Source organism: Pseudophryne corroboree, unplaced genomic scaffold (genome assembly GCF_028390025.1).
Source record: "Pseudophryne corroboree isolate aPseCor3 unplaced genomic scaffold, aPseCor3.hap2 scaffold_674, whole genome shotgun sequence".
NCBI lineage: Eukaryota > Metazoa > Chordata > Amphibia > Anura > Myobatrachidae > Pseudophryne > Pseudophryne corroboree.
In genome coordinates, this window is record NW_026970261.1 from 122,261 (window position 1) to 145,126 (window position 22,866).

At 34.6% G+C, this 22,866-nt stretch overlaps 6 non-coding genes across 6 annotated transcripts; all 6 read right to left on the reverse strand.

The window, feature by feature from the left end:
• Positions 1-606: 606 nt before the first annotated feature.
• On the reverse strand, positions 607-680 carry TRNAN-AUU (transfer RNA asparagine (anticodon AUU)). Its single transcript has one exon. It is a non-coding gene; the product is annotated as a tRNA-Asn (tRNA).
• Positions 681-5,280: 4,600 nt separating this feature from the next.
• Positions 5,281-5,354, reverse strand: TRNAN-AUU (transfer RNA asparagine (anticodon AUU)). Its single transcript has one exon. It is a non-coding gene; the product is annotated as a tRNA-Asn (tRNA).
• A 2,257-nt stretch (positions 5,355-7,611) lies between these two features.
• On the reverse strand, positions 7,612-7,685 carry TRNAN-AUU (transfer RNA asparagine (anticodon AUU)). Its single transcript has one exon. It is a non-coding gene; the product is annotated as a tRNA-Asn (tRNA).
• Positions 7,686-11,112: 3,427 nt separating this feature from the next.
• On the reverse strand, positions 11,113-11,186 carry TRNAN-AUU (transfer RNA asparagine (anticodon AUU)). The gene has a single exon. It is a non-coding gene; the product is annotated as a tRNA-Asn (tRNA).
• Positions 11,187-15,784: 4,598 nt separating this feature from the next.
• Positions 15,785-15,858, reverse strand: TRNAN-AUU (transfer RNA asparagine (anticodon AUU)). Its single transcript has one exon. It is a non-coding gene; the product is annotated as a tRNA-Asn (tRNA).
• Positions 15,859-21,630: 5,772 nt separating this feature from the next.
• Positions 21,631-21,704, reverse strand: TRNAN-AUU (transfer RNA asparagine (anticodon AUU)). Its single transcript has one exon. It is a non-coding gene; the product is annotated as a tRNA-Asn (tRNA).
• Positions 21,705-22,866: the final 1,162 nt, after the last annotated feature.

Sequence of the window (22,866 nt, forward strand, 5' to 3'; positions counted from 1 at the left end):
GTGATATATTAAAATCATCTTTCCAGCTTGAATTTCAATGATGCATTGGGGCAACGATTTTGTGAGAAACATCTTCACCCTTAAATAAAGATTTTCTTAATTCCTTACCTGTTTGCTAATTAGATATCACCTTGTTTTCACATTAAACAGACTTCCACATGAGAAAGCAGCAAGGATGCAGTGGCGTTAATGTTTCCTGGTGTCAACCTGTATTATTTCAGTAGACATTGAAATGAGGATGCATCTTGCTGCCTTTCCAATGAAGCAAGTTTAATTTAGTAATAGGTGAAAAACCATCCTTACAAAGGTGTTAATCAGAGACTTGGCTTTGTGGACACTTTTCAGAGAACAAATTTGTTAGCATAAAAATAAAGCCAGAAAATGAAGAGCTGTTTAATCACTCGATTGGATTTTTCTGCCAGCATATTTTTTTTCTCTGCAACCCACTGCTAAATTGTGCTTCCTAGCTGTTTTTTATAAAATCACTGAATCAAATCTAACTCTGATTACATCAGAGAAGGCCATGTACCCTACACCATAAGAGGAGGTTTGAAATTTTGACTTGTCTACTTAAATATCACCAAAATCTGATCACAAGGTTAATTACGTCCCTGGGTGGGATTGAACCACCAACCTTTTGGTTAATAGCCAAACACACTAACCGATTGCGCCACAGAGACACTTTGCAAAAGTCCATACTGACAAAGGCTAATAAGCATTCATCTAAAACGTTTCCTAGAAAAACTTTAAAAAGTCAATAATCTGGAGAGTTTTTGTAAGATGTTTCTTCCATCAACCAACGAAGAAACACATTGGTACTTTCCCATGATGAGTGAGTGCTTCAGGATCTCTTGCACTTACATGTGCAGCAGAGTACTGCAATGGAAGCATGCTGGGCCCATAACCCAGAGGTAGGCAGATTGAAACTATCCTCTGCTATATGCATTTTTTTTGTTAATTAAAGTAATCCAAAACTGGGATTGATATTTTGTCTCTTTTATTTTTACTTAAAGTACAATAACTTTTACCATTTTAATTTGTTTTAATAGTATATTGACAGTATTGTTTTCTTTCAAAAATCCACTTCATTTTCTTTACCCTATTATTAAAATGGTAATTGACAAAAACAAACTACATTGTCACCAGAAGAGCAATACAAAATGTACAAGTGATATATTAAAATCATCTTTCCAGCTTGAATTTCAATGATGCATTGGGTCAACAATTTTGTGAGAAACATCTTCACCCTTAAATAAAGATTTTCTTAATTCCTTACCTGTGTGCTAATTAGATATCACCTTGTTTTCACATTAAACAGACTTCCACATGAGAAAGCAGCAAGGATGCAGTGGCGTTAATGTTTCCTGGTGTCAACCTGTATTATTTCAGTAGACATTGAAATGAGGATACATCTTGCTGCCTTTCCAATGAAGCAAGTTTAATTTAGTAATAGGTGAAAAACCATCCCTACAAAGGTGTTAATCAGAGACTTGGCTTTGTGGACACTTTTCAGAGAACAAATTTGTTAGCATAAAAATAAAGCCAGAAAATGAAGAGCTGTTTAATCACGCAATTTGATTTTTTTGCCAGCATATTTCTTTTTCTCTGCAACCCACTGCTAAATTGTGCTTCCTAGATGTTTTTATAAAATCACTGAATCAAATCTAACTCTGATTACATCAGAGAAGGCCAGGTACCCTACACCATAACAGGGGGTATGAAATTTGACTTGTCTACTTAAAGATCACCAAAATCTGATAACAAGGTCAATTATGTCCCTGGGTGGGATTGAACCACCAACCTTTTGGTTAATAGTCGTACACACTAACTGATTGCGCCACAGAGACACTTTGCAAAAGTACATACTGACAAATGCTAATAAGCATTCATCTAAAACGTTTCCTAGAAAAACTTAAAAAAATCAATAATCTGGAGAGTTTTTGTAAGATGTTTCTTCTATCAACCAACGAAGAAACACATTGGTACTTTCCCATGATGAGTGAGTGCTTCAGGATCTCTTGCACTTACATGTGCAGCAGAGTACAGCAATGGAAGCATGCTGGGCCCATAACCCAGAGGTAGGCAGATTGAAACTATCCTCTGCTATATGCATTTTTTTGTTTGTTAATTAAAGTAATCCAAAACTGGGATTGATATTTTGGCTCTTTTATTTTTACTTAAAGTACAATAACTTTTACCATTTTAATTTGTTTTAATAGTATATTGACAGTATTGTTTTCTTTCAAAAATCCACTTCATTTTCTTTACCATATTATTAAAATGGTAATTGACAAAAACAAACTACATTGTCACCAGAAGAGCAAAACAAAATGTACAAGTGATATATTAAAATCATCTTTCCAGCTTGAATTTCAATGTTGCATTGGGTCATCAATTTTGTGAGAAACATCTTCACCCTTAAATAAAGATTTTCTTAATTCCTTACCTGTGTGCTAATTAGATATCACCTTGTTTTCACATTAAACAGACTTCCACATGAGAAAGCAGCAAGGATGCAGTGGCGTTAATGTTTCCTGGTGTCAACCTGTATTATTTCAGTAGACATTGAAATGAGGATACATCTTGCTGCCTTTCCAATGAAGCAAGTTTAATTTAGTAATAGGTGAAAAACCATCCCTACAAAGGTGTTAATCAGAGACTTGGCTTTGTGGACACTTTTCAGAGAACAAATTTGTTAGCATTAAAATAAAGCCAGAAAATGAAGAGCTGTTTAATCACGCAATTTGGTTTTTTTGCCAGCATATTTCTTTTTCTCTGCAACCCACTGCTAAATTGTGCTTCCTAGATGTTTTTATAAAATCACTGAATCAAATCTAACTCTGATTACATCAGAGAAGGCCAGGTACCCTACACCATAACAGGGGGTATGAAATTTGACTTGTCTACTTAAAGATCACCAAAATCTGATAACAAGGTCAATTACGTCCCTGGGTGGGATTGAACCACCAACCTTTTGGTCAATAACCGTACACACTAACTGATTGCGCCACAGAGACACTTTGCAAAAAGTACATACTGACAAATGCTAATAAGCATTCATCTAAAACGTTTCCTAGAAAAACTTAAAAAAGTCAATAATCTGGAGAGTTTTTGTAAGATGTTTCTTCTATCAACCAACGAAGAAACACATTGGTACTTTCCCATGATGAGTGAGTGCTTCAGGATCTCTTGCACTTACATGTGCAGCAGAGTACAGCAATGGAAGCATGCTGGGCCCATAACCCAGAGGTAGGCAGATTGAAACTATCCTCTGCTATATGCATTTTTTTGTTTGTTAATTAAAGTAATCCAAAACTGGGATTGATATTTTGGCTCTTTTATTTTTACTTAAAGTACAATAACTTTTACCATTTTAATTTGTTTTAATAGTATATTGACAGTATTGTTTTCTTTCAAAAATCCACTTCATTTTCTTTACCCTATTATTAAAATGGTAATTGACAAAAACAAACTACATTGTCACCAGAAGAGCAAAACAAAATGTACAAGTGATATATTAAAATCATCTTTCCAGCTTGAATTTCAATGATGCATTGGGGCAACGATTTTGTGAGAAACATCTTCACCCTTAAATAAAGATTTTCTTAATTCCTTACCTGTGTGCTAATTAGATATCACCTTGTTTTCACATTTAACAGACTTCCACATGAGAAAGCAGCAAGGATGCAGTGGCGTTAATGTTTCCTGGTGTCAACCTGTATTATTTCAGTAGACATTGAAATGAGGATGCATCTTGCTGCCTTTCCAATGAAGCAAGTTTAATTTAGTAATAGGTGAAAAACCATCCTTACAAAGGTGTTAATCAGAGACTTGGCTTTGTGGACACTTTTCAGAGAACAAATTTGTTAGCATAAAAATAAAGCCAGAAAATAAAGAGCTGTTTAATCACGCAATTGGATTTTTCTGCCAGCATATTTTTTTTCTCTGCAACCCACTGCTAAATTGTGCTTCCTAGCTGTTTTTATAAAATCACTGAATCAAATCTAACTCTGATTACATCAGAGAAGGCCAGGTACCCTACACCATAACAGGGGGTTTGAAATTTTGACTTGTCTACTTAAAGATCACCAAAATCTGATAACAAGGTAAATTAGGTCACTGGGTGGGATTGAACCACCAACTTTTTGGTTAATAGCCGTACATACTAACTGATTGCGCCACAGAGACACTTTGCAAAAGTCCATACTGACAAAGGCTAATAAGCATTCATCTAAAACGTTTCCTAGAAAAACTTTAAAAAGTCAATAATCTGGAGAGTTTTTGTAAGATGTTTCTTCCATCAACCAACGAAGAAACACATTGGTACTTTCCCATGATGAGTGAGTGCTTCAGGATCTCTTGAACTTACATGTGCAGCAGAGTACTGCAATGGAAGCATGCTGGGCTCATAACCGAGAGGTAGGCAGATTGAAACTATCCTCTGCTATATGCATTTTTTTTTTGTTAAAGTAATCCAAAACTGGGATTGATATTTTGTCTCTTTTATTTTTACTTAAAGTACAATAACGTTTACCATTTTAATTTGTTTTAATAGTATATTGACAGTATTGTTTTCTTTCAAAAATCCACTTCATTTTCTTTACCCTATTATTAAAATGGTAATTGACAAAAACAAACTACATTGTCACCAGAAGAGCAATACAAAATGTACAAGTGATATATTAAAATCATCTTTCCAGCTTGAATTTCAATGTTGCATTGGGTCAACAATTTTGTGAGAAACATCTTCACCCTTAAATAAAGATTTTCTTAATTCCTTACCTGTGTGCTAATTAGATATCACCTTGTTTTCACATTAAACAGACTTCCACATGAGAAAGCAGCAAGGATGCAGTGGCGTTAATGTTTCCTGGTGTCAACTTGTATTATTTCAGTAGACATTGAAATGAGGATGCATCTTGCTGCCTTTCCAATGAAGCAAGTTTAATTTAGTAATAGGTGAAAAACCATCCTTACAAAGGTGTTAATCAGAGACTTGGCTTTGTGGACACTTTTCAGAGAACAAATTTGTTAGCATAAAAATAAAGCCAGAAAATGAAGAGCTGTTTAATCACTCGATTGGATTTTTCTGCCAGCATATTTTTTTTCTCTGCAACCCACTGCTAAATTGTGCTTCCTAGCTGTTTTTTATAAAATCACTGAATCAAATCTAACTCTGATTACATCAGAGAAGGCCATGTACCCTACACCATAAGAGGAGGTTTGAAATTTTGACTTGTCTCCTTAAATATCACCAAAATCTGATCACAAGGTTAATTACATCCCTGGGTGGGATTGAACCACCAACCTTTTGGTTAATAGCCAAACACACTAACCGATTGCGCCACAGAGACACTTTGCAAAAGTCCATACTGACAAAGGCTAATAAGCATTCATCTAAAACGTTTCCTAGAAAAACTTTAAAAAGTCAATAATCTGGAGAGTTTTTGTAAGATGTTTCTTCCATCAACCAACGAAGAAACACATTGGTACTTTCCCATGATGAGTGAGTGCTTCAGGATCTCTTGCACTTACATGTGCAGCAGAGTACTGCAATGGAAGCATGCTGGGCCCATAACCCAGAGGTAGGCAGATTGAAACTATCCTCTGCTATATGCATTTTTTTTGTTAATTAAAGTAATCCAAAACTGGGATTGATATTGTGTCTCTTTTATTTTTACTTAAAGTACAATAACTTTTACCATTTTAATTTGTTTTAATAGTATATTGACAGTATTGTTTTCTTTCAAAAATCCACTTCATTTTCTTTACCCTATTATTAAAATGGTAATTGACAAAAACAAACTACATTGTCACCAGAAGAGCAATACAAAATGTACAAGTGATATATTAAAATCATCTTTCCAGCTTGAATTTCAATGATGCATTGGGTCAACAATTTTGTGAGAAACATCTTCACCCTTAAATAAAGATTTTCTTAATTCCTTACCTGTGTGCTAATTAGATATCACCTTGTTTTCACATTAAACAGACTTCCACATGAGAAAGCAGCAAGGATGCAGTGGCGTTAATGTTTCCTGGTGTCAACCTGTATTATTTCAGTAGACATTGAAATGAGGATACATCTTGCTGCCTTTCCAATGAAGCAAGTTTAATTTAGTAATAGGTGAAAAACCATCCCTACAAAGGTGTTAATCAGAGACTTGGCTTTGTGGACACTTTTCAGAGAACAAATTTGTTAGCATAAAAATAAAGCCAGAAAATGAAGAGCTGTTTAATCACGCAATTTGATTTTTTTGCCAGCATATTTCTTTTTCTCTGCAACCCACTGCTAAATTGTGCTTCCTAGATGTTTTTATAAAATCACTGAATCAAATCTAACTCTGATTACATCAGAGAAGGCCAGGTACCCTACACCATAACAGGGGGTATGAAATTTGACTTGTCTACTTAAAGATCACCAAAATCTGATAACAAGGTCAATTAGGTCCGTGGGTGGGATTGAACCACCAACCTTTTGGTTAATAGCCGTACACGCTAACTGATTGCACCACAGAGACACTTTGCAAAAGTCCATACTGACAAAGGCTAATAAGCATTCATCTAAAACGTTTCCTAGAAAAACTTTAAAAAGTCAATAATCTGGAGAGTTTTTGTAAGATGTTTCTTCCATCAACCAACGAAGAAACACATTGGTACTTTCCCATGATGAGTGAGTGCTTCAGGATCTCTTGAACTTACATGTGCAGCAGAGTACTGCAATGGAAGCATGCTGGGCTCATAACCGAGAGGTAGGCAGATTGAAACTATCCTCTGCTATATGCATTTTTTTTGTTAAAGTAATCCAAAACTGGGATTGATATTTTGTCTCTTTTATTTTTACTTAAAGTACAATAACGTTTACCATTTTAATTTGTTTTAATAGTATATTGACAGTATTGTTTTCTTTCAAAAATCCACTTCATTTTCTTTACCCTATTATTAAAATGGTAATTGACAAAAACAAACTACATTGTCACCAGAAGAGCAATACAAAATGTACAAGTGATATATTAAAATCATCTTTCCAGCTTGAATTTCAATGTTGCATTGGGTCAACAATTTTGTGAGAAACATCTTCACCCTTAAATAAAGATTTTCTTAATTCCTTACCTGTGTGCTAATTAGATATCACCTTGTTTTCACATTAAACAGACTTCCACATGAGAAAGCAGCAAGGATGCAGTGGCGTTAATGTTTCCTGGTGTCAACTTGTATTATTTCAGTAGACATTGAAATGAGGATGCATCTTGCTGCCTTTCCAATGAATCAAGTTTAATTTAGTAATAGGTGAAAAACCATCCTTACAAAGGTGTTAATCAGAGACTTGGCTTTGTGGACACTTTTCAGAGAACAAATTTGTTAGCATAAAAATAAAGCCAGAAAATGAAGAGCTGTTTAATCACTCGATTGGATTTTTCTGCCAGCATATTTTATTTCTCTGCAACCCACTGCTAAATTGTGCTTCCTAGCTGTTTTTTATAAAATCACTGAATCAAATCTAACTCTGATTACATCAGAGAAGGCCATGTACCCTACACCATAAGAGGAGGTTTGAAATTTTGACTTGTCTCCTTAAATATCACCAAAATCTGATCACAAGATTAATTACATCCCTGGGTGGGATTGAACCACCAACCTTTTGGTTAATAGCCAAACACACTAACCGATTGCGCCACAGAGACACTTCGCAAAAGTCCATACTGACAAAGGCTAATAAGCATTCATCTAAAACGTTTCCTAGAAAAACTTTAAAAAGTCAATAATCTGGAGAGTTTTTGTAAGATGTTTCTTCCATCAACCAACGAAGAAACACATTGGTACTTTCCCATGATGAGTGAGTGCTTCAGGATCTCTTGCACTTACATGTGCAGCAGAGTACTGCAATGGAAGCATGCTGGGCCCATAACCCAGAGGTAGGCAGATTGAAACTATCCTCTGCTATATGCATTTTTTTTGTTAATTAAAGTAATCCAAAACTGGGATTGATATTGTGTCTCTTTTATTTTTACTTAAAGTACAATAACTTTTACCATTTTAATTTGTTTTAATAGTATATTGACAGTATTGTTTTCTTTCAAAAATCCACTTCATTTTCTTTACCCTATTATTAAAATGGTAATTGACAAAAACAAACTACATTGTCACCAGAAGAGCAATACAAAATGTACAAGTGATATATTAAAATCATCTTTCCAGCTTGAATTTCAATGATGCATTGGGTCAACAATTTTGTGAGAAACATCTTCACCCTTAAATAAAGATTTTCTTAATTCCTTACCTGTGTGCTAATTAGATATCACCTTGTTTTCACATTAAACAGACTTCCACATGAGAAAGCAGCAAGGATGCAGTGGCGTTAATGTTTCCTGGTGTCAACCTGTATTATTTCAGTAGACATTGAAATGAGGATACATCTTGCTGCCTTTCCAATGAAGCAAGTTTAATTTAGTAATAGGTGAAAAACCATCCCTACAAAGGTGTTAATCAGAGACTTGGCTTTGTGGACACTTTTCAGAGAACAAATTTGTTAGCATAAAAATAAAGCCAGAAAATGAAGAGCTGTTTAATCACGCAATTTGATTTTTTTGCTAGCATATTTCTTTTTCTCTGCAACCCACTGCTAAATTGTGCTTCCTAGATGTTTTTATAAAATCACTGAATCAAATCTAACTCTGATTACATCAGAGAAGGCCAGGTACCCTACACCATAACAGGGGGTATGAAATTTGACTTGTCTACTTAAAGATCACCAAAATCTGATAACAAGGTCAATTACGTCCCTGGGTGGGATTGAACCACCAACCTTTTGGTTAATAGCCGTACACGCTAACTGATTGCGCCACAGAGACACTTTGCAAAAGTCCATACTGACAAATGCTAATAAGCATTCATCTAAAACGTTTCCTAGAAAAACTTAAAAAAATCAATAATCTGGAGAGTTTTTGTAAGATGTTTCTTCTATCAACCAACGAAGAAACACATTGGTACTTTCCCATGATGAGTGAGTGCTTCAGGATCTCTTGCACTTACATGTGCAGAAGAGTACAGCAATGGAAGCATGCTGGGCCCATAACCCAGAGGTAGGCAGATTGAAACTATCCTCTGCTATATGCATTTTTTTGTTTGTTAATTAAAGTAATCCAAAACTGGGATTGATATTTTGGCTCTTTTATTTTTACTTAAAGTACAATAACTTTTACCATTTTAATTTGTTTTAATAGTATATTGACAGTATTGTTTTCTTTCAAAAATCCACTTAATTTTCTTTACCCTATTATTAAAATGGTAATTGACAAAAACAAACTACATTGTCACCAGAAGAGCAATACAAAATGTACAAGTGATATATTAAAATCATCTTTCCAGCTTGAATTTCAATGATGCATTGGGGCAACGATTTTGTGAGAAACATCTTCACCCTTAAATAAAAATTTTCTTAATTCCTTACCTGTGTGCTAATTAGATATCACCTTGTTTTCACATTAAACAGACTTCCACATGAGAAAGCAGCAAGGATGCAGTGGCGTTAATGTTTCCTGGTGTCAACCTGTATTATTTCAGAAGACATTGAAATGAGGATGCATCTTGCTGCCTTTCCAATGAAGCAAGTTTAATTTAGTAATAGGTGAAAAACCATCCTTACAAAGGTGTTAATCAGAGACTTGGCTTTGTGGACACTTTTCAGAGAACAAATTTGTTAGCATAAAAATAAAGCCAGAAAATAAAGAGCTGTTTAATCACTCAATTGGATTTTTCTGCCAGCATATTTTTTTTTTCTGCAACCCACTGCTAAATTGTGCTTCCTAGCTGTTTTTATAAAATCACTGAATCAAATCTAACTCTGATTACATCAGAGAAGGCCAGGTACCCTACACCATAACAGGGGGTATGAAATTTGACTTGTCTACTTAAAGATCACCAAAATCTGATAACAAGGTCAATTAGGTCCCTGGGTGGGATTGAACCACCAACCTTTTGGTTAATAGCCGTACACGCTAACTGATTGCACCACAGAGACACTTTGCAAAAGTCCATACTGACAAAGGCTAATAAGCATTCATCTAAAACGTTTCCTAGAAAAACTTTAAAAAGTCAATAATCTGGAGAGTTTTTGTAAGATGTTTCTTCCATCAACCAACGAAGAAACACATTGGTACTTTCCCATGATGAGTGAGTGCTTCAGGATCTCTTGAACTTACATGTGCAGCAGAGTACTGCAATGGAAGCATGCTGGGCTCATAACCGAGAGGTAGGCAGATTGAAACTATCCTCTGCTATATGCATTTTTTTTTGTTAAAGTAATCCAAAACTGGGATTGATATTTTGTCTCTTTTATTTTTACTTAAAGTACAATAACGTTTACCATTTTAATTTGTTTTAATAGTATATTGACAGTATTGTTTTCTTTCAAAAATCCACTTCATTTTCTTTACCCTATTATTAAAATGGTAATTGACAAAAACAAACTACATTGTCACCAGAAGAGCAATACAAAATGTACAAGTGATATATTAAAATCATCTTTCCAGCTTGAATTTCAATGTTGCATTGGGTCAACAATTTTGTGAGAAACATCTTCACCCTTAAATAAAGATTTTCTTAATTCCTTACCTGTGTGCTAATTAGATATCACCTTGTTTTCACATTAAACAGACTTCCACATGAGAAAGCAGCAAGGATGCAGTGGCGTTAATGTTTCCTGGTGTCAACTTGTATTATTTCAGTAGACATTGAAATGAGGATGCATCTTGCTGCCTTTCCAATGAATCAAGTTTAATTTAGTAATAGGTGAAAAACCATCCTTACAAAGGTGTTAATCAGAGACTTGGCTTTGTGGACACTTTTCAGAGAACAAATTTGTTAGCATAAAAATAAAGCCAGAAAATGAAGAGCTGTTTAATCACTCGATTGGATTTTTCTGCCAGCATATTTTATTTCTCTGCAACCCACTGCTAAATTGTGCTTCCTAGCTGTTTTTTATAAAATCACTGAATCAAATCTAACTCTGATTACATCAGAGAAGGCCATGTACCCTACACCATAAGAGGAGGTTTGAAATTTTGACTTGTCTCCTTAAATATCACCAAAATCTGATCACAAGGTTAATTACATCCCTGGGTGGGATTGAACCACCAACCTTTTGGTTAATAGCCAAACACACTAACCGATTGCGCCACAGAGACACTTTGCAAAAGTCCATACTGACAAAGGCTAATAAGCATTCATCTAAAACGTTTCCTAGAAAAACTTTAAAAAGTCAATAATCTGGAGAGTTTTTGTAAGATGTTTCTTCCATCAACCAACGAAGAAACACATTGGTACTTTCCCATGATGAGTGAGTGCTTCAGGATCTCTTGCACTTACATGTGCAGCAGAGTACTGCAATGGAAGCATGCTGGGCCCATAACCCAGAGGTAGGCAGATTGAAACTATCCTCTGCTATATGCATTTTTTTTGTTAAAGTAATCCAAAACTGGGATTGATATTGTGTCTCTTTTATTTTTACTTAAAGTACAATAACTTTTACCATTTTAATTTGTTTTAATAGTATATTGACAGTATTGTTTTCTTTCAAAAATCCACTTCATTTTCTTTACCCTATTATTAAAATGGTAATTGACAAAAACAAACTACATTGTCACCAGAAGAGCAATACAAAATGTACAAGTGATATATTAAAATCATCTTTCCAGCTTGAATTTCAATGATGCATTGGGTCAACAATTTTGTGAGAAACATCTTCACCCTTAAATAAAGATTTTCTTAATTCCTTACCTGTGTGCTAATTAGATATCACCTTGTTTTCACATTAAACAGACTTCCACATGAGAAAGCAGCAAGGATGCAGTGGCGTTAATGTTTCCTGGTGTCAACCTGTATTATTTCAGTAGACATTGAAATGAGGATGCATCTTGCTGCCTTTCCAATGAAGCAAGTTTAATTTAGTAATAGGTGAAAAACCATCCTTACAAAGGTGTTAATCAGAGACTTGGCTTTGTGGACACTTTTCAGAGAACAAATTTGTTAGCATAAAAATAAAGCCAGAAAATAAAGAGCTGTTTAATCACTCAATTGGATTTTTCTGCCAGCATATTTTTTTTTTCTGCAACCCACTGCTAAATTGTGCTTCCTAGCTGTTTTTATAAAATCACTGAATCAAATCTAACTCTGATTACATCAGAGAAGGCCAGGTACCCTACACCATAACAGGGGGTTTGAAATTTTGACTTGTCTACTTAAAGATCACCAAAATCTGATAACAAGGTCAATTAGGTCCCTGGGTGGGATTGAACCACCAACCTTTTGGTTAATAGCCATACATACTAACTGATTGCGCCACAGAGACACTTTGCAAAAGACCATACTGACAAAGGCTAATAAGCATTCATCTAAAACGTTTCCTAGAAAAACTTTAAAAAGTCAATAATCTGGAGAGTTTTTGTAAGATGTTTCTTCCATCAACCAATGAAGAAACACATTGGTACTTTCCCATGATGAGTGAGTGCTTCAGGATCTCTTGAACTTACATGTGCAGGAGAGTACTGCAATGGAAGCATGCTGGGCCCATAACCCAGAGGTAGGCAGATTGAAACTATCCTCTGCTATATGCATTTTTTTTTTGTTAATTAAAGTAATCCAAAACTGGGATTGATATTTTGTCTCTTTTATTTTTACTTAAAGTACAATAACTTTTACCATTTTAATTTGTTTTAATAGTATATTGACAGTATTGTTTTCTTTCAAAAATCCACTTCATTTTCTTTACCCTATTATTAAAATGGTAATTGACAAAAACAAACTACATTGTCACCAGAAGAGCAATACAAAATGTACAAGTGATATATTAAAATCATCTTTCCAGCTTGAATTTCAATGATGCATTGGGTCAACAATTTTGTGAGAAACATCTTCACCCTTAAATAAAGATTTTCTTAATTCCTTACCTGTGTGCTAATTATATATCACTTTGTTTTCACATTAAACAGACTTCCACATGAGAAAGCAGCAAGGATGCAGTGGCGTTAATGTTTCCTGGTGTCAACTTGTATTATTTCAGTAGACATTGAAATGAGGATGCATCTTGCTGCCTTTCCAATGAAGCAAGTTTAATTTAGTAATAGGTGAAAAACCATCCTTACAAAGGTGTTAATCAGAGACTTGGCTTTGTGGACACTTTTCAGAGAACAAATTTGTTAGCATACAAATAAAGCCAGAAAATGAAGAGCTGTTTAATCACTCAATTGGATTTTTCTGCCAGCATATTTTTTTTCTCTGCAACCCACTGCTAAATTGTGCTTCCTAGCTGTTTTTATAAAATCACTGAATCAAATCTAACTCTGATTACATCAGAGAAGGCCAGGTACCCTACACCATAACAGGGGGTTTGAAATTTTGACTTGTCTACTTAAAGATCACCAAAATCTGATAACAAGGTCAATTAGGTCCCTGGGTGGGATTGAACCACCAACCTTTTGGTTAATAGCCGTACATACTAACTGATTGCGCCACAGAGACACTTTGCAAAAGTCCATACTGACAAAGGCTAATAAGCATTCATCTAAAACGTTTCCTAGAAAAACTTTAAAAAGTCAATAATCTGGAGAGTTTTTGTAAGATGTTTCTTCCATCAACCAATGAAGAAACACATTGGTACTTTCCCATGATGAGTGAGTGCTTCAGGATCTCTTGAACTTACATGTGCAGCAGAGTACTGCAATGGAAGCATGCTGGGCCCATAACCCAGAGGTAGGCAGATTGAAACTATCCTCTGCTATATGCATTTTTTTTTTGTTAATTAAAGTAATCCAAAACTGGGATTGATATTTTGTCTCTTTTATTTTTACTTAAAGTACAATAACTTTTACCATTTTAATTTGTTTTAATAGTATATTGACAGTATTGTTTTCTTTCAAAAATCCACTTCATTTTCTTTACCCTATTATTAAAATGGTAATTGACAAAAACAAACTACATTGTCACCAGAAGAGCAATACAAAATGTACAAGTGATATATTAAAATCATCTTTCCAGCTTGAATTTCAATGATGCATTGGGTCAACAATTTTGTGAGAAACATCTTCACCCTTAAATAAAGATTTTCTTAATTCCTTACCTGTGTGCTAATTATATATCACCTTGTTTTCACATTAAACAGACTTCCACATGAGAAAGCAGCAAGGATGCAGTGGCGTTAATGTTTCCTGGTGTCAACTTGTATTATTTCAGTAGACATTGAAATGAGGATGCATCTTGCTGCCTTTCCAATGAAGCAAGTTTAATTTAGTAATAGGTGAAAAACCATCCTTACAAAGGTGTTAATCAGAGACTTGGCTTTGTGGACACTTTTCAGAGAACAAATTTGTTAGCATAAAAATAAAGCCAGAAAATAAAGAGCTGTTTAATCACTCAATTGGATTTTTCTGCCAGCATATTTTTTTTCTCTGCAACCCACTGCTAAATTGTGCTTCCTAGCTGTTTTTATAAAATCACTGAATCAAATCTAACTCTGATTACATCAGAGAAGGCCAGGTACCCTACACCATAACAGGGGGTTTGAAATTTTGACTTGTCTACTTAAAGATCACCAAAATCTGATAACAAGGTCAATTAGGTCCCTGGGTGGGATTGAACCACCAACCTTTTGGTTAATAGCCGTACATACTAACTGATTGCACCACAGAGACACTTTGCAAAAGTCCATACTGACAAAGGCTAATAAGCATTCATCTAAAACGTTTCCTAGAAAAACTTTAAAAAGTCAATAATCTGGAGAGTTTTTGTAAGATGTTTCTTCCATCAACCAACGAAGAAACACATTGGTACTTTCCCATGATGAGTGAGTGCTTCAGGATCTCTTGAACTTACATGTGCAGCAGAGTACTGCAATGGAAGCATGCTGGGCTCATAACCGAGAGGTAGGCAGATTGAAACTATCCTCTGCTATATGCATTTTTTTTTTGTTAATTAAAGTAATCCAAAACTGGGATTGATATTTTGTCTCTTTTATTTTTACTTAAAGTACAATAACTTTTACCATTTTAATTTGTTTTAATAGTATATTGACAGTATTGTTTTCTTTCAAAAATCCACTTCATTTTCTTTACCCTATTATTAAAATGGTAATTGACAAAAACAAACTACATTGTCACCAGAAGAGCAATACAAAATGTACAAGTGATATATTAAAATCATCTTTCCAGCTTGAATTTCAATGTTGCATTGGGTCAACAATTTTGTGAGAAACATCTTCACCCTTAAATAAAGATTTTCTTAATTCCTTACCTGTGTGCTAATTAGATATCACCTTGTTTTCACATTAAACAGACTTCCACATGAGAAAGCAGCAAGGATGCAGTGGCGTTAATGTTTCCTGGTGTCAACTTGTATTATTTCAGTACACATTGAAATGAGGATGCATCTTGCTGCCTTTCCAATGAAGCAAGTTTAATTTAGTAATAGGTGAAAAACCATCCTTACAAAGGTGTTAATCAGAGACTTGGCTTTGTGGACACTTTTCAGAGAACAAATTTGTTAGCATAAAAATAAAGCCAGAAAATGAAGAGCTGTTTAATCACTCAATTGGATTTTTTTGCCAGCATATTTCTTTTTCTCTGCAACCCACTGCTAAATTGTGCTTCCTAGCTGTTTTTTATAAAATCACTGAATCAAATCTAACTCTGATTACATCAAAGAAGGCCATGTACCCTACACCATAAGAGGAGGTTTGAAATTTTGACTTGTCTACTTAAATATCACCAAAATCTGATCACAAGGTTAATTACGTCCCTGGGTGGGATTGAACCACCAACCTTTTAGTTAATAGCCAAACACACTAACCGATTGCGCCACAGAGACACTTTGCAAAAGTCCATACTGACAAAGGCTAATAAGCATTCATCTAAAACGTTTCCTAGAAAAACTTTAAAAAGTCAATAATCTGGAGAGTTTTTGTAAGATGTTTCTTCCATCAACCAACGAAGAAACACATTGGTACTTTCCCATGATGAGTGAGTGCTTCAGGATCTCTTGCACTTACATGTGCAGCAGAGTACTGCAATGGAAGCATGCTGGGCCCATAACCCAGAGGTAGGCAGATTGAAACTATCCTCTGCTATATGCATTTTTTTTGTTAATTAAAGTAATCCAAAACTGGGATTGATATTTTGTCTCTTTTATTTTTACTTAAAGTACAATAACTTTTACCATTTTAATTTGTTTTAATAGTATATTGACAGTATTGTTTTCTTTCAAAAATCCACTTCATTTTCTTTACCCTATTATTAAAATGGTAATTGACAAAAACAAACTACATTGTCACCAGAAGAGCAATACAAAATGTACAAGTGATATATTAAAATCATCTTTCCAGCTTGAATTTCAATGATGCATTGGGTCAACAATTTTGTGAGAAACATCTTCACCCTTAAATAAAGATTTTCTTAATTCCTTACCTGTGTGCTAATTAGATATCACCTTGTTTTCACATTAAACAGACTTCCACATGAGAAAGCAGCAAGGATGCAGTGGCGTTAATGTTTCCTGGTGTCAACCTGTATTATTTCAGTAGACATTGAAATGAGGATACATCTTGCTGCCTTTCCAATGAAGCAAGTTTAATTTAGTAATAGGTGAAAAACCATCCCTACAAAGGTGTTAATCAGAGACTTGGCTTTGTGGACACTTTTCAGAGAACAAATTTGTTAGCATAAAAATAAAGCCAGAAAATGAAGAGCTGTTTAATCACGCAATTTGATTTTTTTGCCAGCATATTTCTTTTTCTCTGCAACCCAATGCTAAATTGTGCTTCCTAGATGTTTTTATAAAATCACTGAATCAAATCTAACTCTGATTACATCAGAGAAGGCCAGGTACCCTACACCATAACAGGGGGTATGAAATTTGACTTGTCTACTTAAAGATCACCAAAATCTGATAACAAGGTCAATTAGGTCCCTGGGTGGGATTGAACCACCAACCTTTTGGTTAATAGCCGTACATACTAACTGATTGCACCACAGAGACACTTTGCAAAAGTCCATACTGACAAAGGCTAATAAGCATTCATCTAAAACGTTTCCTAGAAAAACTTTAAAAAGTCAATAATCTGGAGAGTTTTTGTAAGATGTTTCTTCCATCAACCAACGAAGAAACACATTGGTACTTTCCCATGATGAGTGAGTGCTTCAGGATCTCTTGAACTTACATGTGCAGCAGAGTACTGCAATGGAAGCATGCTGGGCTCATAACCGAGAGGTAGGCAGATTGAAACTATCCTCTGCTATATGCATTTTTTTTTTGTTAATTAAAGTAATCCAAAACTGGGATTGATATTTTGTCTCTTTTATTTTTACTTAAAGTACAATAACTTTTACCATTTTAATTTGTTTTAATAGTATATTGACAGTATTGTTTTCTTTCAAAAATCCACTTCATTTTCTTTACCCTATTATTAAAATGGTAATTGACAAAAACAAACTACATTGTCACCAGAAGAGCAATACAAAATGTACAAGTGATATATTAAAATCATCTTTCCAGCTTGAATTTCAATGTTGCATTGGGTCAACAATTTTGTGAGAAACATCTTCACCCTTAAATAAAGATTTTCTTAATTCCTTACCTGTGTGCTAATTAGATATCACCTTGTTTTCACATTAAACAGACTTCCACATGAGAAAGCAGCAAGGATGCAGTGGCGTTAATGTTTCCTGGTGTCAACCTGTATTATTTCAGTAGACATTGAAATGAGGATACATCTTGCTGCCTTTCCAATGAAGCAAGTTTAATTTAGTAATAGGTGAAAAACCATCCCTACAAAGGTGTTAATCAGAGACTTGGCTTTGTGGACACTTTTCAGAGAACAAATTTGTTAGCATAAAAATAAAGCCAGAAAATGAAGAGCTGTTTAATCACGCAATTTGATTTTTTTGCCAGCATATTTCTTTTTCTCTGCAACCCAATGCTAAATTGTGCTTCCTAGATGTTTTTATAAAATCACTGAATCAAATCTAACTCTGATTACATCAGAGAAGGCCAGGTACCCTACACCATAACAGGGGGTATGAAATTTGACTTGTCTACTTAAAGATCACCAAAATCTGATAACAAGGTCAATTACGTCCCTGGGTGGGATTGAACCACCAACCTTTTGGTTAATAGCCGTACACACTAACTGATTGCGCCACAGAGACACTTTGCAAAAGTACATACTGACAAATGCTAATAAGCATTCATCTAAAACGTTTCCTAGAAAAACTTAAAAAAGTCAATAATCTGGAGAGTTTTTGTAAGATGTTTCTTCTATCAACCAACGAAGAAACACATTGGTACTTTCCCATGATGAGTGAGTGCTTCAGGATCTCTTGCACTTACATGTGCAGCAGAGTACAGCAATGGAAGCATGCTGGGCCCATAACCCAGAGGTAGGCAGATTGAAACTATCCTCTGCTATATGCATTTTTTTGTTTGTTAATTAAAGTAATCCAAAACTGGGATTGATATTTTGTCTCTTTTATTTTTACTTAAAGTACAATAACTTTTACCATTTTAATTTGTTTTAATAGTATATTGACAGTATTGTTTTCTTTCAAAAATCCACTTCATTTTCTTTACCCTATTATTAAAATGGTAATTGACAAAAACAAACTACATTGTCACCAGAAGAGCAATACAAAATGTACAAGTGATATATTAAAATCATCTTTCCAGCTTGAATTTCAATGATGCATTGGGTCAACAATTTTGTGAGAAACATCTTCACCCTTAAATAAAGATTTTCTTAATTCCTTACCTGTGTGCTAATTATATATCACTTTGTTTTCACATTAAACAGACTTCCACATGAGAAAGCAGCAAGGATGCAGTGGCGTTAATGTTTCCTGGTGTCAACTTGTATTATTTCAGTAGACATTGAAATGAGGATGCATCTTGCTGCCTTTCCAATGAAGCAAGTTTAATTTAGTAATAGGTGAAAAACCATCCTTACAAAGGTGTTAATCAGAGACTTGGCTTTGTGGACACTTTTCAGAGAACAAATTTGTTAGCATACAAATAAAGCCAGAAAATGAAGAGCTGTTTAATCACTCAATTGGATTTTTCTGCCAGCATATTTTTTTTCTCTGCAACCCACTGCTAAATTGTGCTTCCTAGCTGTTTTTATAAAATCACTGAATCAAATCTAACTCTGATTACATCAGAGAAGGCCAGGTACCCTACACCATAACAGGGGGTTTGAAATTTTGACTTGTCTACTTAAAGATCACCAAAATCTGATAACAAGGTCAATTAGGTCCCTGGGTGGGATTGAACCACCAACCTTTTGGTTAATAGCCGTACATACTAACTGATTGCGCCACAGAGACACTTTGCAAAAGTCCATACTGACAAAGGCTAATAAGCATTCATCTAAAACGTTTCCTAGAAAAACTTTAAAAAGTCAATAATCTGGAGAGTTTTTGTAAGATGTTTCTTCCATCAACCAATGAAGAAACACATTGGTACTTTCCCATGATGAGTGAGTGCTTCAGGATCTCTTGAACTTACATGTGCAGCAGAGTACTGCAATGGAAGCATGCTGGGCCCATAACCCAGAGGTAGGCAGATTGAAACTATCCTCTGCTATATGCATTTTTTTTTTGTTAATTAAAGTAATCCAAAACTGGGATTGATATTTTGTCTCTTTTATTTTTACTTAAAGTACAATAACTTTTACCATTTTAATTTGTTTTAATAGTATATTGACAGTATTGTTTTCTTTCAAAAATCCACTTCATTTTCTTTACCCTATTATTAAAATGGTAATTGACAAAAACAAACTACATTGTCACCAGAAGAGCAATACAAAATGTACAAGTGATATATTAAAATCATCTTTCCAGCTTGAATTTCAATGATGCATTGGGTCAACAATTTTGTGAGAAACATCTTCACCCTTAAATAAAGATTTTCTTAATTCCTTACCTGTGTGCTAATTATATATCACCTTGTTTTCACATTAAACAGACTTCCACATGAGAAAGCAGCAAGGATGCAGTGGCGTTAATGTTTCCTGGTGTCAACTTGTATTATTTCAGTAGACATTGAAATGAGGATGCATCTTGCTGCCTTTCCAATGAAGCAAGTTTAATTTAGTAATAGGTGAAAAACCATCCTTACAAAGGTGTTAATCAGAGACTTGGCTTTGTGGACACTTTTCAGAGAACAAATTTGTTAGCATAAAAATAAAGCCAGAAAATAAAGAGCTGTTTAATCACTCAATTGGATTTTTCTGCCAGCATATTTTTTTTCTCTGCAACCCACTGCTAAATTGTGCTTCCTAGCTGTTTTTATAAAATCACTGAATCAAATCTAACTCTGATTACATCAGAGAAGGCCAGGTACCCTACACCATAACAGGGGGTTTGAAATTTTGACTTGTCTACTTAAAGATCACCAAAATCTGATAACAAGGTCAATTAGGTCCCTGGGTGGGATTGAACCACCAACCTTTTGGTTAATAGCCGTACATACTAACTGATTGCACCACAGAGACACTTTGCAAAAGTCCATACTGACAAAGGCTAATAAGCATTCATCTAAAACGTTTCCTAGAAAAACTTTAAAAAGTCAATAATCTGGAGAGTTTTTGTAAGATGTTTCTTCCATCAACCAACGAAGAAACACATTGGTACTTTCCCATGATGAGTGAGTGCTTCAGGATCTCTTGAACTTACATGTGCAGCAGAGTACTGCAATGGAAGCATGCTGGGCTCATAACCGAGAGGTAGGCAGATTGAAACTATCCTCTGCTATATGCATTTTTTTTTTGTTAATTAAAGTAATCCAAAACTGGGATTGATATTTTGTCTCTTTTATTTTTACTTAAAGTACAATAACTTTTACCATTTTAATTTGTTTTAATAGTATATTGACAGTATTGTTTTCTTTCAAAAATCCACTTCATTTTCTTTACCCTATTATTAAAATGGTAATTGACAAAAACAAACTACATTGTCACCAGAAGAGCAATACAAAATGTACAAGTGATATATTAAAATCATCTTTCCAGCTTGAATTTCAATGTTGCATTGGGTCAACAAGTTTGTGAGAAACATCTTCACCCTTAAATAAAGATTTTCTTAATTCCTTACCTGTGTGCTAATTAGATATCACCTTGTTTTCACATTAAACAGACTTCCACATGAGAAAGCAGCAAGGATGCAGTGGCGTTAATGTTTCCTGGTGTCAACTTGTATTATTTCAGTACACATTGAAATGAGGATGCATCTTGCTGCCTTTCCAATGAAGCAAGTTTAATTTAGTAATAGGTGAAAAACCATCCTTACAAAGGTGTTAATCAGAGACTTGGCTTTGTGGACACTTTTCAGAGAACAAATTTGTTAGCATAAAAATAAAGCCAGAAAATGAAGAGCTGTTTAATCACTCAATTGGATTTTTTTGCCAGCATATTTCTTTTTCTCTGCAACCCACTGCTAAATTGTGCTTCCTAGCTGTTTTTTATAAAATCACTGAATCAAATCTAACTCTGATTACATCAAAGAAGGCCATGTACCCTACACCATAAGAGGAGGTTTGAAATTTTGACTTGTCTACTTAAATATCACCAAAATCTGATCACAAGGTTAATTACGTCCCTGGGTGGGATTGAACCACCAACCTTTTGGTTAATAGCCAAACACACTAACCGATTGCGCCACAGAGACACTTTGCAAAAGTCCATACTGACAAAGGCTAATAAGCATTCATCTAAAACGTTTCCTAGAAAAACTTTAAAAAGTCAATAATCTGGAGAGTTTTTGTAAGATGTTTCTTCCATCAACCAACGAAGAAACACATTGGTACTTTCCCATGATGAGTGAGTGCTTCAGGATCTCTTGCACTTACATGTGCAGCAGAGTACTGCAATGGAAGCATGCTGGGCCCATAACCCAGAGGTAGGCAGATTGAAACTATCCTCTGCTATATGCATTTTTTTTGTTAATTAAAGTAATCCAAAACTGGGATTGATATTTTGTCTCTTTTATTTTTACTTAAAGTACAATAACTTTTACCATTTTAATTTGTTTTAATAGTATATTGACAGTATTGTTTTCTTTCAAAAATCCACTTCATTTTCTTTACCCTATTATTAAAATGGTAATTGACAAAAACAAACTACATTGTCACCAGAAGAGCAATACAAAATGTACAAGTGATATATTAAAATCATCTTTCCAGCTTGAATTTCAATGATGCATTGGGTCAACAATTTTGTGAGAAACATCTTCACCCTTAAATAAAGATTTTCTTAATTCCTTACCTGTGTGCTAATTAGATATCACCTTGTTTTCACATTAAACAGACTTCCACATGAGAAAGCAGCAAGGATGCAGTGGCGTTAATGTTTCCTGGTGTCAACCTGTATTATTTCAGTAGACATTGAAATGAGGATACATCTTGCTGCCTTTCCAATGAAGCAAGTTTAATTTAGTAATAGGTGAAAAACCATCCCTACAAAGGTGTTAATCAGAGACTTGGCTTTGTGGACACTTTTCAGAGAACAAATTTGTTAGCATAAAAATAAAGCCAGAAAATGAAGAGCTGTTTAATCACGCAATTTGATTTTTTTGCCAGCATATTTCTTTTTCTCTGCAACCCAATGCTAAATTGTGCTTCCTAGATGTTTTTATAAAATCACTGAATCAAATCTAACTCTGATTACATCAGAGAAGGCCAGGTACCCTACACCATAACTGGGGGTATGAAATTTGACTTGTCTACTTAAAGATCACCAAAATCTGATAACAAGGTCAATTAGGTCCCTGGGTGGGATTGAACCACCAACCTTTTGGTTAATAGCCGTACATACTAACTGATTGCACCACA